The sequence below is a fragment of the Lissotriton vulgaris genome, chromosome 9, assembly GCF_964263255.1.
Source record: "Lissotriton vulgaris chromosome 9, aLisVul1.2, whole genome shotgun sequence".
NCBI classification, from domain to species: Eukaryota; Metazoa; Chordata; class Amphibia; order Caudata; family Salamandridae; genus Lissotriton; species Lissotriton vulgaris.
In genome coordinates, this window is record NC_141697.1 from 1136192233 (window position 1) to 1136210055 (window position 17823).

Below are 17823 nucleotides of genomic sequence, written 5' to 3' on the forward strand. Positions count from 1 at the left end.
AACCTTCGAAATAAAATTAACATTTTAATTGTTTTTATATTTGGTTGCCAAATGAATAAGATATTTCCTAATTTATGTATTAGCTTGATGAATGCTTGTTTCTGCATTTTTGTGTTTTGCTGTTCAAGTCATTGAAATTGTTTAGGCCAGGGTCTCTGGATTCCAATTTCAATAATCACTCAGTAAGGGTCCCCAGATTTCAATAATTATTCAATAGGGGTCCCCAGATTGCAGTAATGATTAAGTCAGTATCGAGAAGTTAAAAGGTTAAGAACCACTGCCTTAGATAACAACTTAACATGTGTCAAAAATATCTCACACACGTAGTGTGTCTTATTGTGTACTTGTTCCACTTCAAGCTTTTTAAGCTATTTACTAAATTGAAGCAGAGGCACTAGATGAGATTGCAGTGGATTCAGGTTTCCAATATTTCAGTGTATGAACCGGAAGAGGCTATAAATGATATACGGGCCCATGACACCAGATAAACACAGGAGGCCATTTGACACTGGACCTTCAACCAGAGACAAGCCAGAGCTTGAGACTGAGCCCTGCTCTCAGATGCTCCTATTTCTGCAGAAAGAAAAACCATCCCCAAGTCTGTCCTAAAGATCCTATCCTCAAAAGGTGTCAGTTGACATTTCGGAAGATTGAGTAGTAGTGTTGTAAAGCCCCTAAGGTCTGATTCCATTTTATGTAGGCCTGACTCCATCATGGATAATGGAAGTTGCCAATGTCTCAATCTTAGACAAAAGAAGTCCCCATCTTTCCAGATTTATGCAAAATCATTGTATGTCTGCCAATTAATGAAGATGTCATTTGACCCTATCTTTCTAAGAACTGTGAAAACGTAAAGCCATCTGATTGATCACATAGACAACTCTTGATGCAACATTTTTCTGGGCAAATATTTACTTCCCACTCTTTCAAGGTTAAATAAGAGCACATACAGACATATAACCAACATAATGTAGTCCGAATTGACATCATTTTACCTTAAATGTTCATAAGGAAACGTCTGTGTCGTACACCTTGATGCACATAATCTATGTCAGACATTACGTAACTTACATAAGAAATGCCAATCTCTGATAAGATTTCATATATAACGACTACCACTTGTCAGGAGAGGTTCTTAGCTCAGATTTTTGCCAAAGATTCTGCCTGAGAAGGTACTGTCAGCACACTTTGCAGTTGCTAAATCTCAGTTGAAGACAGAAGCAAAGCCCCGAAGGAAGACCGCAGCATGTGTTTGTGCCTTCACAGGGAACACTGCCTACACACCTCCAATGATAGAGATAGCCTTTGCTGTCAACAAGCTATGCAGTGCATCTCTTCTCGTAAGGAGCTCTAGACTGCAAGTAGCTATGCCTTCCGTGCTCTCTTAGTGTAGTGCATAGAAGTAGGAATTACAGTGTTAGGCTTAAGATGACATTTTAAAACATGCTGGAAATTTTCGTTTTATTCTCATTATTAATAACATGCCTTTTTGGTGTTTTTATAATATTCTGTGTAGATGTTTTAGATGTACTGAGAAACAGATTGCTCCTTTAGTAAAAAATACTTTTACTTAAAATTGTTTATTCATCTTAGTACAGTGTGTGTGTGATACTGTGAATAACGAAAATAAGGTTTGTTGCTGTTTTCACTATGCCGCTGATCCCTTTATAGGATTGTTAGTAATCAAGTTCACCAATGTCGTGGGTGGGAAAGCACACCTTGTAGAGCTACGCCAAAGTCATAGCTTACGCAACAGTAGACCATTATGAGTCAAATGCTCCTGAAGAGTTTTAAGGCCTCCGATGGAAATGGAGCATGAAGTAACCAGTTGGCTGGGGAAATATACACCATCCCTGGAGATGTAAAAGAACAACCACAGGAACCATCCTCTTTAAAAAAAAATTAAAGGCTAATATCTCTCCTGATCTGTTTCTTGATGGAGAACGTGAGCATGAAGCTGAAGAAAAAGCAGTTACAGGAATGTTTCCAGAAATGTTACCCATAACATAAAAGGACTCCCCAAAATAGAACAATCATTGGCCACAACCGTGCTCCCATATATACCCACAAGAAAAAAGGGGTTTGTGGGCTGATACCGAAAAAATGTTACTGCACATGAGTGGGCAGGGCTCCACTCATGGTGCAACACTGGGAGATGCAGGTTCACGGGTTACTGTAAATCGCGTCCTAACTTTTGACACAGCAGTCTTACTAATGCCAGCCAACAGGTAATGACGCCATTAGCATGGTCAATATCTGACATTTCTAACCATATCCAAAAACGAACAGTAGAAATGCCAACCACAGGGATCAGCACAACCCATCCTGTTAAGAAATTGCTTTCATGTTGCACACAAAACCTATCTGCGTCCAGCACAAAAAGACGAGTATTAAGATGGGAATTCAAGTCAAGGAGGGATTCCCAAGTCCTCTCAGCCTGAGACAGAAGAGAAAAACCAGGAAGAATGCTGGGTGAGCTGGCCATCTATAGTGTCCAAGTAGTGGGAAGGGTCACCTAGCAGCATGCTTTGAAGTTCCTTTTTTTTCTCTGTCTTCCAGTCAGAATATTTCATTATTAATCATTGGGAAAAATGATGGATGGATGAAGGGATAATTTTTCCTTAGTCTTAGGATATGGTCCCTACCCCTGAAGGAGAGGCAGCCAGTATTTCTTCTGATGGGCTTTGCCTTCCTCTATATGTGTGATCAGAGCTCCAAGAGTAAATAAAAAAATAAACACCATATAATTTGCATGAATTTGCTTGTGTCTACTTCCAGGAAGAACGGACATAAACTCTGAATCTGATTGATCAGTTTGATGACCACAAATACATAGGGGCAACCACGAAACTCAATGAACATTTTCCTTTCAGTGCTCAACATGTCTATGGCAACCAGTTTTGGGAGACGATGTTCTCCTGCTTTTGCATATGCCAACTCAGTTCTTTTCACAGCACACAGAATAGGGAGGTAGGGCAGGAAACCACTCTTCACTGCAAGTGGTGTGTATGGGGCCCTTGCTTTTTGGTAATTTCTTTGGGCCGGTGTTATTCAAGACAGGTCACACAGTTGTCTGCTAGAACTGGTCTGTCCTTCTCTTTCTTTCAAGGTAGTTATTGGTGCCAGGCTGTGAAACTGGATTAGCAAATCATTCCATAGGGAGGTGAGAACTGACAGAAGCAGTTCAGGGGATTGGGGAGACAGCACTCTCTAACTGCCAAATTCGGTATTTGTGAAGCACAAACTACTCACCCCTAAGGGTCTCAAGGCGCTGGAGGCCGTTTGGAAGATTAAGTGAGTTATTGCCCAGAGTCACAGGGTGCTGAGCTGAGCTGCCGGTGGTGCCAGTGATTGAACTGTGAGCCCTGCGCTCCGGAGTCAGCTGCCCTGGCCGCTGCGCCATACCTCTCCCCCTACCACTATCACTAACCCTATGGAGCAACCTATAATCCTAGGGGTTCCCTATATAGAGAAAGTGACCCCAATGCACATCCCAACCATCACAGGTTCTCAAGCACTTTTTTACATGCTATACATATTTGCTACACAGTTTACCAAAGGGGGCCAGAAAGCTCAGGTAAAAAGGCCTGAATCATATTATAATCAGTTCTCATCAGTCATTATTAGTGCCAAAGTCAGGTCATGGGAACATAGTCACCCACTTTAAGAGGAGTGTCTCTTTGGATGGGCCCCACTCAAGCAACATGGCATAAAGAGAGAGAGCACATGCCAGGAGACTTGATATAGGTGCCTCCTGAGCAATGCACAAATCTGGACTGTCAGAATAATAAAAGTGGCAGGTTGTTGTATGGACACTGAGCTAATGAATTTCAACCCTGCTTTAGCCATGAAAGCCCAGAATCTTCAGTCATGTAGAGTTTGACTCCATTCCGGTATAAAAGACACACATCAGGTCTGGATCTCTCTGCTTGCTTTTAAGACTTATGAACAGGACGCTGCAGCATAACTCCAGGCTGTAGCTCTTCAGACTCCAGCTATTCATTCTCCAGATCACCTGAGCCCCAGCATTTCACCTGCATTCCAGTAGCACTTCATGATCTTCAGTGTTGAGGTGCTAGGACCCATCAGCTCTAAAGCCTCTGATGTCATCTTCCTCACCAAAACCTGGGTCAACCAAACTGAGCCCCTTTCACACATCCCTCAACCAATACCAACCGCTCCTGAAAAAAAACAAAAAAGAACGCCCTCGCCAACCACATTGAGGTCAGCTCCAACCACAGCAAAGAACTCTTCAACATCTCTAGAGAGTTCTCCAACCCCTCAGCCTCAGAAAACATCATCCCCCCCTCCTAGGAAATCTGTGACACCCTTGTAGATTTCTTCCATGACAAAATTGCCACCATCTACAAAAACTTTATACCCTAAGCCATTACCGGCAACACTCTCAACCTCCTGGCTCCCACAAGCGCAAACCATGACCACCTGCTCTCCACGCAAAATACCACCGCCATCATGAAATCCATCCATTCTGGAGCACCTTTAAGCCCCTGACTCCAACATATCTTCAACCTCAGGAGGAAGATAATCAGCAGCAAACTCACCGCCATCCTCAACACTTCCATCACCATGGCCACATTCCCCGAAGAATGGAAACAGACTGAGATCAAGCCCCTTCTCAAGAAACAAACTGCCGACCCAGGCAACCTTAAGATGTACCGTCTCCTTTCTCTGCTCCCCTTCCCATCCTTGAAAAGGCCATTAACTGTCAACTCACAGAGCACCTGGAGAACAACAGTTTTCGGGACACCTCTTAATCCAGATTTTGCACCAACCACAGCATTGAAACCACCCTAATCACTGCCACCGATGACATCAGAACCCTCCTTGACCGGGGAGAAACAGCAGCCCTGATCCTCCTCAGCTGTATCCCACAGCACCGTCATCAAGAGACTCCACTACATTGGAATCCAAGGAAACACCCTCAAGTGAATTGCCACCTTCCTCACCAGAAGAACCCAGAGAGTTCACCTCCATCCTTTTACCGCCGAACCCAAGAACATCATCTGCGGTGTCCCTCAAGACTAGTCCATCAGCCCCACTCTGTTTAACACCTAAGTGACTCCCTTGGCCAACATCGTCAGAACACACAGACTTAACATCTTTTCCCATGCAAACGACACCCAGATCATCCTCGTGCTGTCGGAAGACCATCCACGACCACGGCCAACTTCCACAGATAGATGACTAGCATCTCAAACTGGATGAAAGACAACTGCCTAAAACTCAACACAGACAAAACAGAATTGATAATCTTCTGGAATAAATCCTCATCGTGGAACAACTTCTGGTGGCCCTCCAAACTAGGACCCTCTTCAACTCCGACAGGCCATGCTCACAACTTAGCATCATTCTGGACAGCAAGCCCATCATTAAAAACTATATCAATGCAGTTTCCTGCGACTGCTTCATCACCCTTCGCTTGCTTCGTAAAATCTTCAAATGGCTCCCCATCAAAACAAGAACTGTTACTAGTCACCAGCTGGCTGGACTATGGCAACGCTCTCTATGTCGGAATCACAGTGCACTCAACCTCCCCAGAGGAACCCACATCATCCCCCACCTCAGGGAGCTATACCAGCTGCCCCTTCAGAAGAAAAGTAAATTCAAGATGCTGATCCACACCAACATAGCCCTCCGCAACCAAGTACCACCATACATAAACCATGGCCTGAGCTTCCGCCAACCCACCAGATTCCTGCGCTCTGCCTCCCTCTCCCTCGCTCACACCCCCCACATTGGCAGAAGCAACAGTGGAGGATGCTCCTTCTCCTATCACGCAGCACAGTCCTGGAATGACCTCCCCCCTTCACCTCTGAACCACACCCTGTCTGCTGGAATTCAGGAAAGGACTCAAGACCTGGCTGTTCAACTGAATTCCCCCCACCTACCCCTCGGCCACATGGTTGACAGCACCAAGAAACCCTCACGGGTGATTAGCCGCACTTTACAAGTCATGTTTGATTGATTGGTTGATTTATTGTTATGTTTGTGAGCATCACAATGTGAGAATACATTTGAAACATATCCAGGTAAAAGCATTGCTTCCTCCTTTTGTGATCATGAACATTCAAATGTTCACAAATCAGAGCTGGATAAGCAGCTCATATAAGTTGAAAAGTTATTTAAGCCTTAAAAACATACCACTCGTCGTTATGCATGTGTGGATGGGTCCTAGGTCTACCTACTTTTTCAGATCTCGGAGAGAGATGACAAAAGAAAGAGCCCCTTATCCATCCCCTCCTGTCCTAGCTGTGACGGGGGGGGGGATACAGATGCACCAAGGGCTTTCCACGGGATGAGGTGTACAGAATAAACTACCTGGACCTTGCTAAGTCGTTAGTGAAATGTCCCACAAAATGATATGGGAAAATAAACATCAAGGCAGCTGATGTGGTCCATCATCCCTAATTCATTTGAGGTTTTATAAAAAACAGTGCAACAGCCCGGATGTCTATTTGCCATATTGGCAGCTAACGGTCATAAAAAAGAAATTAGGTGGAATGCTCTAATTATAGCTCTTCTGCCTCTGGCTATCCTAGTTGTTAAAGGTCCTCTCCATCGGTATATGCTCTTGCCTGAGGCAAGGTCCTATAACTAGGGAGTAGGGCCTTTAACACTATTATAGCTCACAGCAGTGCACTGTAATGTTAAATCACATCATGGAGCCATTTAGGCTCATTAACATACTCCTTACAGCCATTGCCCATGAATGTCCTGTATTGTCAAGGGCAATTCGGGGCCCTCAGTGACTGAGATTATTTATAATCAGGTGCAGTGCCATTAATGCCTGAGGACATTAACATTTTTTAAATCATGGGGTCACTCAGGCTCATTCCTAGCTGAAGGACATTGATCCTCATAGAGTCCAGGATCCATTGACACTACAGGATTGGAATTTGGGAGACAAAAAGACAATACAATTAATTGAATTAAAAGTTCTAGATACAGTTTGGTTTAGATTGACATTAAAAGAATAGCACATATAGTAAAAAAAAATGCAAAAGACCAGAAATATAAGATCTGTGTGCTCCTTGATCCGTTAGCCACACCCTACTGTCAGTTCCCCGGGCCAAATCCTGTAGCAGAGAGTCTGGTGGGAGGAGTTTTAATGTTCAGGCCTCGCCAAATGAACTTTAGTAATGTCACACCTATCGGAAACAATCTTTTTTTTTATTTGGTGACCTTCCAGCTTTACCCCATCATAGCCCAAGGGGTTGGTCCTAGTGGTATAAGACAACATGATGCCCCCCTAAAGAATGTGAAAAAGGTCCCAGAGCCCCCAATATTTGACAAATGTATGCTTTGGGCTGTCTGCGGGCCCGTGAAGGTTTGGAGCCACGCCCCCTGAACTGCAGGGGCCTGTATCACTCCCCTGGTTGGACTCCCGTAAAATTGTTCACAGGTGTGGTTTAAATGGGGCTTCGCTGGATGTGTGACAGCCATAGTTATAGACTGGTGCAATAGAGAACAACGCAGAGACTGCAAGCTCTGCCAGTGCTCATCTATAGCTATACTTACTTGACATGAGTGTGCATAGCATTCCCCTGACCCTTGTGTGGTTGTGTAGCACCTGTCTACTTTGTTCAGTTTGTTTTGGACCAGGGATTAAATAAGCAAATGTGTTCTAAAATACGCTGACTAATCATTAGAGTGCGGGCAGCTGTAATGCCTCTCTGCTACTGCCCAGTGAGCAGGCACACCACTGGACCTAAGCCATCTTCGTACATGGATGGGAAATTGGAGCAGAGGAACACCAGCCCACCTTAAGTTTACCCGTTTGGGGGATGCTAAATAAATGTAATCTGTGGACATTGGAAGAGGGCTTTGACTTTCTGGCTGTGAATGAGAAACTACGTAGCTGAAACCAGGCGTGTTATTACCAAATATGCCCCATTGACAGAACAACAGACGCGTCCTCTTTTATGCACCTGAGGCATTTTGCTGTTACAGAAGGGACTGCAGATGCTTATATTGTATTGTATTGCATTTATATAGCGCTTAGTACCCCTGACAACTCTTTGAAGTGCTTTTTCGGTGAGTAGCACGCTACTCCGGAACCCATGAAGGATTAGTGGTGAATTAGTATAGTGAAATATGAAAGTAATTTGAGTGGTGTCCCCTTCTGTAATACACTGGTGCTAAATGTACACTGCCACAATCTCAAGAGGGTGTTCCCTCCTTTGCATGGGGGGGCACCCCATGCGATAATAGAATAATTTTGTCTTTGTGTCTCTTGCCTTATTACAAACAGGCAAAGAGGCCACCAGGTGCCACACAGTGAGTGCGCCGGCACAGTCATTCCATGGACCTGCCTGCAGAGGGGTAAATTGATACTTGTATAGCGTACTACTCACCCGCAAGGGTCTCAAGGCGCTTGTACAAATACCGCTGTGGAACCTATCCTGGCTTTCCCTGTGAGGTTTCCAATCCTGGGCACCACCAAGGTGGAGGCCAGGCATCCTTAGCATTGTGGGGGCCATTGTGGAGATTAAGCAAGCTATTGCCCAGAGTTGCAGAGTGGGACTCCTTGATTGGAATAGGCACCGAGGCGAGAATTATCAGGTCCGTGGAATTTTGAGCCCAAGACCCGCCGAGGCAGGGAATTGAACCCTGGTCCCGGGCTAGACCTCTGCATCAGGGTCTGCCGCTCTAATCATTGAGCCACACTTCTCCACAGTCACAGCACCAAGGGAGGGTGGGAGGGATACAGGGGGTATGGAGAAAAGGCAAAACAGAAAAGGGAAGAAACATTCGAGGATCGTCAAGGGGGAAACGAGGGAGAAGGGTACAAGACGAGGGAATGGACAAGATGGCAGGTCGGGGTCCAGAGAAAAACGGCAGAGAGCAGCAGGAAAATGGCAGCCAGGACAAAAAAAAAAGTAAAGAAGTCCACGAGAGTCTGTGGTCCATGATTGCACATGTGAGCCAGGGAACCAAACTTGGACAGAAACAAGTTCCAGTAAAAAAAAAAAACAATCCAGTGGCAAAAGGATCCTCAGGTCTTCGCGGTGTATCGGTGACCGCACTCAACCACGGGCAGCAGCCGCCTGACAGGGGTAGGGGATCTGATCAGGAGTCCTGGGCCATACACTAGCAATCACTGGCGTTGTGGGCGCGAGGGCCAGGGTCCCCCAAAGCACAGCCCACCCCTTAGAAGTTGCTCTACCTGTCGTGCCTTGGACAATGGCACTAGGACCCTGGGCACAGGGTCAAGGGACAAGGGGACACCGGACACCACATCAGGTCAGGGAAGGGTACCTGAGGTATTCGGGGATCGGACCTCGAGGCAAGAGGTCAGGGAAGCATTGTGCTCTGCACTTGTAATAAAAACATACTTGAATTGCCCAGCTGTGTCCTGCGTGTTTCATGGTATCGGGAACACGACATCAGGCGACGAAGGCGGAGACGTTTCCATCGTGTGTATGGTCATCGGCGGTTGACGACGAACATTGGCGATTTTAGACCAGGAGCCCACCCTGGATCGCGTCTTGCCCACAGAGGATTGCTGAAGAAAAAGAGAAGAATACAGCCCACCCCGATCGCTAGTGCCGGAGGGCCGGTAAGACGCTGTGCAAAAAGCGCGAAGCTTGAAGATTTGGCGCAAGCTCTCGCAAGAGTCTCGGCGGCCATTTTAGGATCAGGCATGAGAGCCAATAGGAGCGAAGAATACACGGGCGGCCATTTTGAAGTCAGGCAGCGTCCCGATTGGCTACGAAACACCGCGAGAATACCGGCGGCCATTTTGAGGTCAGGCAAAGTGACCAATAAGGAACAAGAAACAGCGTGGTGGCCATTTTAAAGTCAGGCAAAGTGCGAGGACACAATAAAGAGTGCAAATTAAAAGGAAAAAGCACAAAATAAAGACAAGTGAAATAAAAGAAGGGAGAGAAAATAAAATAAAGAAAAGGGGGACATCAGCAAGAAAGAGCACAAGGAAAGAAAAGTAAACACAAAGAAACAAAGGATAAAGAAATAAACAATAAGGAAGAAAGACAAACAAAAGAAAAGAGGCAAGAATGGCAGACCCAAAACCAAGTGCGCAATATAGGAGGCCACATTCAGTCTATCTGAACCACAAACAGGAATAAGATGGGAAAAGTGGGTCAGACGATTTGAAAACTACGTGGAGGCAACTGATTAACAACAGCTAAGATGAAAGGTTTATTTCTGAACCTAGTAGGAGATGAAGTGGAGGACCTACTGGTGACACTGCCAAAAGAAGAGATTGCCACCTATGAGAAACTAAAAAAATGCTTAACGGACAAGTTTGATCCTCAGAGAAATGTTGATTTCAAACGATACAGCTTCATGATCGCATTCCAACAAGCAGAAGAATCTCTGGATGACTTCACAACAAGGTTGCGGAAACTGGTAACTCATTGCGAATTTGATAAGTTTGACAACGAACAGGCAATAACATTGATGATCATCGAAGGCTGTCGTGACATCGAATTCCGCACAAGGATCCTAAAAGAACCAATCTCATTGGAAAACATCCTGGCGCTAGGAAGGGCTGAAGCCAGAGCGACAGCACATGCAAAAGAAATGGAACGAGGCAAGACAAGAGGTGGGGAACAGATTCAACGGATGACGAACAACAACCGCTCAGGAGGCTGGAGGAAAGAAAAGAGTGAACAGACGGCGAAGAAACAGCCGGAAGGAACATGCTGCAGGTGCGCACTTGAGTTCCCACACAGAGGCCCATGCCCGGCATTCGGTCAGACCTGCAGAAAATGCAATGGAAGAAACCACTATGCAAGCGTGTGTCAAGGGATGCAGTTTAGAGACGACCGAGGAAGGCCAGGAAGAGCACGAATGCCCACAAGCAGACATGTCGAGACAGGAGCAAGAAGCTCATCAGTAGAGTCGGAAGAAAAGGAAGAAGAAGAAAAAACGGAACGATTATATCTCATGACAGATGTCACCACAGAGTCAGAAATGGAAGAGGAAAGTGAAGAAGAAGATGAAGCAAGAATATGCCTGATAGGAAAAAAGAAAATAAAGAAAACAGAGTCAGTGAACTTAAAGGTGGGGCCACACGAAGCAGAATTTGTCCTGGACAGTGGTGCAACGTGTAGCATTATATGCGCCTCAGAATATGAAAGAATGAAGATAAAGCCGATTCTAAGACCATCTCGGGTCAAAGTATTTACGTGAGGGTCCAAAAGACCGGTGATAAACATGGGAAAGTTCAAAGAAGAACTGACATACAAGGATCAAAGGACAACCGAAATGGCCCACTGGAAACAGGAAGTTACCTGCTGGTGATCATAGATGAATACTCAAGGTTCCCGATAGTGAGACCGGTAGCGTCCACATCGGCCAACGCAACGCTGCCAGTGCTAGATGATGTATTCGCAGCATGGGGCTCACCACAGACACTAAAAACAGACAATAGCCCACCCTTCTCAGGTGAGGAGTTCAAGAAATTCATGGCATACCTGGGAATCAACCACAGAAGAATAACACCACTGTGGCCACAGGCAAACGGCATGGCAGAACGGTTCATGGGAACCATCAAGAAAGCGATACAAAGGGCAAAACTGACGCAGATATCAACTGGGCAGGCCCTATGTCAGGTACTAAGAGACTATCGAAACACCCCTCATAGCTCCACGGGAAAGTGCCCAGCTGAACTGGTACTAGGACGTTCAAGCAGAACGTGACTGCCACAAATCAAAGAGGTGGAGAAGACAGAACAAAAGGATATCGCCGCAAGAGACAAGGAGCAGAAAGCTAAGATGAAGGCCTATGCTGACCAGAGAAGACATGCAACAAACACAAAACTAAAAGAAGGAGACACTGTGCTAGTGAAACAGAGACAAGGGAAGAAATCAGACAGCGCTTTCTCAAGAGACCCCTTGACGGTGACGGAAGTAAAGGGGCCAATGATCACCGCCTCAGCCAGCCAATATCACATCACCAGGAATAGCTCGCATTTCAAGGAACTGAAAACAAAAGAAGAAGAGATGCCAAAGCAAGAGCTGTAGGAAGACAGACCACAAGTAGCATCACCCACTGACCTACGAGAGCAGCGACCAAGAAGAGAATGCAAAAAGACAAAAAGACTAATCGAGGAGATGTAAGGGGACAGAGGCTGTAGACACTCTCTATCTCCCTCTCTCTCTCTCTCTCTCTCTCTCTCTCTCTCTCTCTCTCTCGCACACCGTCATCAAACAGCAAGCAAAATGGAAAAGAATGTTTGTTCACAACAAGGGGGGAGATGTTGTGCCTTGGACAATGGCAGTAGGACCCTGGGCACAGGGTCAAGGGACAAGAGGACACCAGACACCACATCCGGTCAAGGGAGGGGACCTGAGGTATTCTGGGATCGGACCTCGATGCGAGAGGTCGGGGATGCATTGTGCTCTGCACTTGTAATAAAAACATACTTGAATTGCCCAGCTGTGTCCTGTGTGTTTCATGGGATCGGGAACACGACACTACCTTAGGCTGTTCGGGGCTGAAGGCAAATCAGGCAGGTATTGCTGGGCCCTGTCGGCAATGTTGAAAGAACACAGTCCCAACCCGGGGGCCAACCTGGAAACAGGCGAGGAAACCAAAGGGGGAAAAAAATCAAATTTGTGGGCTACTGGCACCACTTTCACGCTAGCATACTTGTCCTGACCTGGTCATGGTAATTCGTGTAGGGATGATGGCTGGTTCTGAACTTTGAGTGCATGAGATGAGTAGTTAGTCATTGCCTAAATGACATAATGTGCCGGCTTGCATTCAGTGACAGCTGTTTGTTTCCCGAGTAGGTGATTGTGTGCCTCGTCATTCATAAGAGGGCTGGCAGTGCAGAGCGGTACATAGGTGCCAGTGCTGTATGTGTGGCATTGCGGCATGTTGTTAGTGGATGGCGCGGTGCATGCCTGTGGACTCAGCCTCACGTGTAAGTACTCTAATATTTACTGTGTCCCTAAATTTTCAACATTTAATTGTGTACAATTCAATCACAAGTATTCTTCCCCTTAAAGTTGGTATGTTTTATGATTAATATAAGGCGGAGACAAGTTCAGGTTTCTGAAAATTGTGTTTATCTTTCTCAGACATGTCAGTTTCATAGTTGTTTTTCATAATTGGCTAATTAATTTAAATTATAATCTAGAATTATGACCGCTTGCTTTTTGTCCTCTGTCCGTTGTGCCCTGGTAGGTGGCTACAGATTGTCAGTTCAGGTATAATTAAGACAGCCAAACGTCGGTCATAACTGGATATTTGAAACTAGTGATAAACAATGTAATGCACTTAAAATATATGTACTTGCTGGAGAAAAGCAGCAAGCAACAGCATCAATATAGCTAAGAATAATAAAATGGCCTTTTTTGTGGCAGTGCTACCAACAGTCATAGTATGCGCACAACGTGACATTCACCCTTCTCCATTTCAAACATTTGCTACCCCACTATGCCCAATAACTCCCAGAGTCAGAGCATGTTGATCAGGGTGTAGCCTTTTATTCACATCAAACCAGGTAATTAATCACAGACCAATAGGAGAAAACCATCTTGTTTGGATATATACAATTCTTCACAGCATCACATTAAGTAAATCAGGCATGACAAGGGCAACAGAGAGCTACGTAGACAACTCCCGTATCTTAAAGTAGGTAATCCCCTATGCCCTCATTCCTTGGGTGACTCCGCACCATCGGTGACTATAATTAAAGCTACGCATGAATACTATCTCTGTATTCGACAATGCAAACCAACTGCTCCCTTTAGCTGTTAGATACCCCTGAGGATCAGCCACAACGTCAGACTGTCACTAATCTGAAGGTAAATTACATAATAAAGCAATGGGGCACAGTAGCAAAGTACGTAGATCCCTGCATTATACACTCACAGTAGCCTAAAACCGAATTGCCTACCAGTACTATACCAGCAGAATGAAAGTGAATCACACCATACGTCAACCCATGAACAAGAATCTCTGAACCTGTTAACAAAGGATGCTGCACCTCGGGTCTGGAACCAATCAAACCACCATCCCAAACAGCAAAGGTGTCAATACCTGGTCGCAGCAGTATATCGAGATGCCTGACGCATAAGGGGAATCGTAGCTGCCCCGTGCACTTCCTCTCCCAAAGGGGCATCTTGGCGCAGCATAACTGATGATTATTTACCCGACTGAATAATGCTTATGTGTCTCCCCCAATCACCAGGTCGTAGCAGCCCATCCGTGTTTCTGATATCTAGCATGACTTGTATTTGCACTGTGCCCCCCCCCCCCCCCCCGCCCCCCCCCCAAAGGGGCATCTTGGCGCCGAATAACAGATGGGTAATTTACTCCACCGAATGGTGTTTTAATTGTCCACTTGCCCCATGAGGAGTGGCCCCGTGTACCTGCTGGGACTGACCTTGTGACCAAGAGGTGAAAAACAGGACCTAGAACGGATGCGCTAATCCATTAATCCACCCGGCCTGACTTGGCGATGGAAACCCCTAATGAAATAATTGGATAACATGTGGGAACTAATCTGGATCATGTATCATTCCCAATGCATTAAATTGTATCCAAAATAAATTATATTTTAGACAATGTGGTGAGGGGTGTCTAGTTAACGACATGAAAGCTTGTCTCACAGAGGGAAAATGAGTAGAGTTGGGAGCAGGCTGTTGCAGTAGCCATTTTGCACCGGCAATCCCATTAACAAGGAAGTCCCAAATCAAACTATCACCAAAGAGGCCTATCTCCGGTACTCCGCATATATCCCGTTCTTGCTTTCTACATACTGGTTAACTGCCTAACACCCTGCAATGTATACATGGGAATGGTATTGCCGTAGCTATCCTGAACTTTTGCCTTACACAGGAGTCAAGGCTGTGGGAAGAACTTACTGGCACATGTATCAAGCAATTTTGGAATTGCAAACGGTGCGAATCGCAAAATTCAGCCGTTTGCGATTCCAAAATCACTTTTTGGGATGCATCATTCATTTTACATTTATCGCAATTTAAGAAATCGCAATTTTTTGCGATTTCTCCAATTGCGATAGCATTTAAGAAATCGCAAATTTTGCGATTTCTTAAATGCTATGCATGATTTTTTTTTTTGCGAATTCGTAATTTTGAAGGGTAAAATTACCATGAAGTACACCTTCATGGTAATTTGCGAAAAGCTTCAAAAATGCAAACAAATGCATTTTTGAAACTTACATTTTACACACACACATGCCCTTGGGACATGTGTGGGACTAAAATGTACTTACGTGACATTTCAGGTGTGCAGGGGGGGGTCCTTTGGACCCCCCTGCACCCTTGAAATTGCATTCTCAGTTTGCGATTCCTTAATTGCAAATTCGCAATATGAGAATGCCTTCCCATTGATTCCTATGGGCCTCTAGGCCCATAGGAATCAATGTAAAGCGATTCCTTATTTGCGATTCGCAATTAAGGAATCGCAAATAAGGAAATTTAAGAAATCGCAAAAACTTTTGCGCTTTCTTGATGCATAGGAATTTGTGATTCCTAAATTGCGATACCTCAATTTTCGCAATTTAGGAATCGCAAATTCCTACAATGATGCATGTGGCTGAGTATTCGGTTCCTTCCGATGGCCATTTGTCATGGTGATGGCCGTAATAGAGCACCTTTGCAAGGCACACCCACATGGCACGAGGGAAAGGTGATCAGTTTGCCTAACGTGGGACAGCACCCAAAGAATGGAGAGCATAATCTCTCATTTAAGTACCCGTTTCATCCCTGCCTTGCTAACAGCGGTCATAACTCTTGCCTTTGAATGTAACTACTCAAGTGCGGCACCACAGCATCATTTATGCTCCCGAAGCACATTAGTATTAGCCCCTCGAAATCTCACCGGCTGTTCCGCCTTGAATGTAAGTGCTGAAATGCAGCACCAAAGCACCATTTGTGAACCCCATAAACATCGGTATGAGCCCGCACAACGCTCCTTTATGTCCTGCACAATGCTTCTTCAAATGAAACGATGGCCTGCAAAACAGAAAGAGAGACGAGAACAAGCAGTAAACCTGGGCAAACATTTTTGCCACCATGAATTCTTGCCCATACGAATAATCTTGGAAACCCGAACCCATGCGCTGTACAACAAGGGAATGCCGCAATGAGGGCTCATACAACAATGCCAAAGCCAAACCCTAGCCCCTGCAATGGATGTGTTAATCCACAAATCTACCTGTCCCGGCCTGACAACGGAACCAGCCATTAATTAAAATATTTGATAACATGTGTATCGTTTGACTCGTACATCTGGAAATAATTCCCTTAACATGATACATAATTCACACATATTATAACTAAGAGCCTGCGTTCCTTATTATTTAGAAATTCCAGCCTACCGGAAACTGTAGACTAAAGGACTACATGTTCGTTGCATTTATTGGCAGACATGATAGAATTCCGAAAGGGCAAAACACATTAGAATAACCTGGACCCCCGTGGCGAGTAGCGCTCTATGGTCCTGGTGCTAGCCCCCCCCTCACACCCACCAAGTCACTGCACCTCAAACCGTCTTCTTCGGTACCTCTCGCATCCGGGGGTTTCGCTGGGGGCGGTTTCAATTTAAAGAACTTGTGCAGTTTAAGTTTTCTTGCAAACTTAAAAATGTCTATTCTGGTTTGCGCAAACTCAAAATTTCTACGGGGACAAAAGGAAAGTCCAAGTTTCAAGATGGATTCTTCCTCCACGGTAGGTATCTTAGGTGTGAGATTAATGATGGTTAGGTTCTCCTCTTCTTGATTTAATTCTTCTTATAGAAGTTCTTGCTGCGGGTTTGAACTCCTCGTGAAAAGAAGACAAAATAAAGCAAAATTAAACTGCACAAGTTCTTTAAATTGAAACCGCCCCCAGCGAAACCCCCGGATGCGAGAGGTACCGAAGAGGACGGTTTGAGGTGCAGTGACTTGGTGGGTGTGAGAACTTTGGAAGGATTACGTTTGTAAATCAATCAAGGTACAGATGGGAATATAGGCAATACCCAATTATTGATGGATATGGAAGTACAACAAAAAGGAGGAGCGAGTACTTTTAAACCTGCCTCCAACTTCATGCCCACCATTGGTATGGATGCCATAGATACCTTCTCTGATGCAGCTGTAAGAGATCTGGTGCGTTTGAGAAACAACAATAAATACACGGATAAAAGAGGTAATTTCACCCGAATGCAACAACAAGCATTAAAAAAGCTGTGTGACGATTCCTCTTTGGTGTGTAAGCCTTCGGACAAGGGGGACAACATTGTACTTTTAACGCACACACAGTAAAAAACTGAAGCACTGCGTCAATTTAGTGACATGAACACTTATCTAAAAGTGAATGAACAGGTATACAATAACAGCATCAATGATTACCATGACATGTAGTGTAGTTCCTAGTTTCCCACTAGGCCCTGCGCATTGGAATAACATAAACAGTAGTATCGACGTGGAACTGCGGATATTCCAGGCCTCCACTGACTATGCTAAACTTAATTGGGTTGTGTTACCAACTAGCTCAGAGGTCACTGGAAACTTTCTTCTCTGCATAGGAAGTGATCAGCTTCCTTGGCACAGACAAGAAGGGATTCAGCTTTCCAACAACCGTGCAACATGACAACTTTGCTCCTCAGATCAAGAGTCAATCTCTAGGGTCGTGTGAAACAATAGACATGTATTTCACTCAGTCAGTCTAGTGCAGTTTACTTTCACGAGATGTAGAGAATAGAGAGACGGGCGTTTGTCAATAAAGGGTTAACATTTATTGAACAGTCTTTCTTCTCGTACAAGAGAAATGTATTGCCACAATTGCAAGACTTGTTATTATAAAAAGTACATACAGTAAG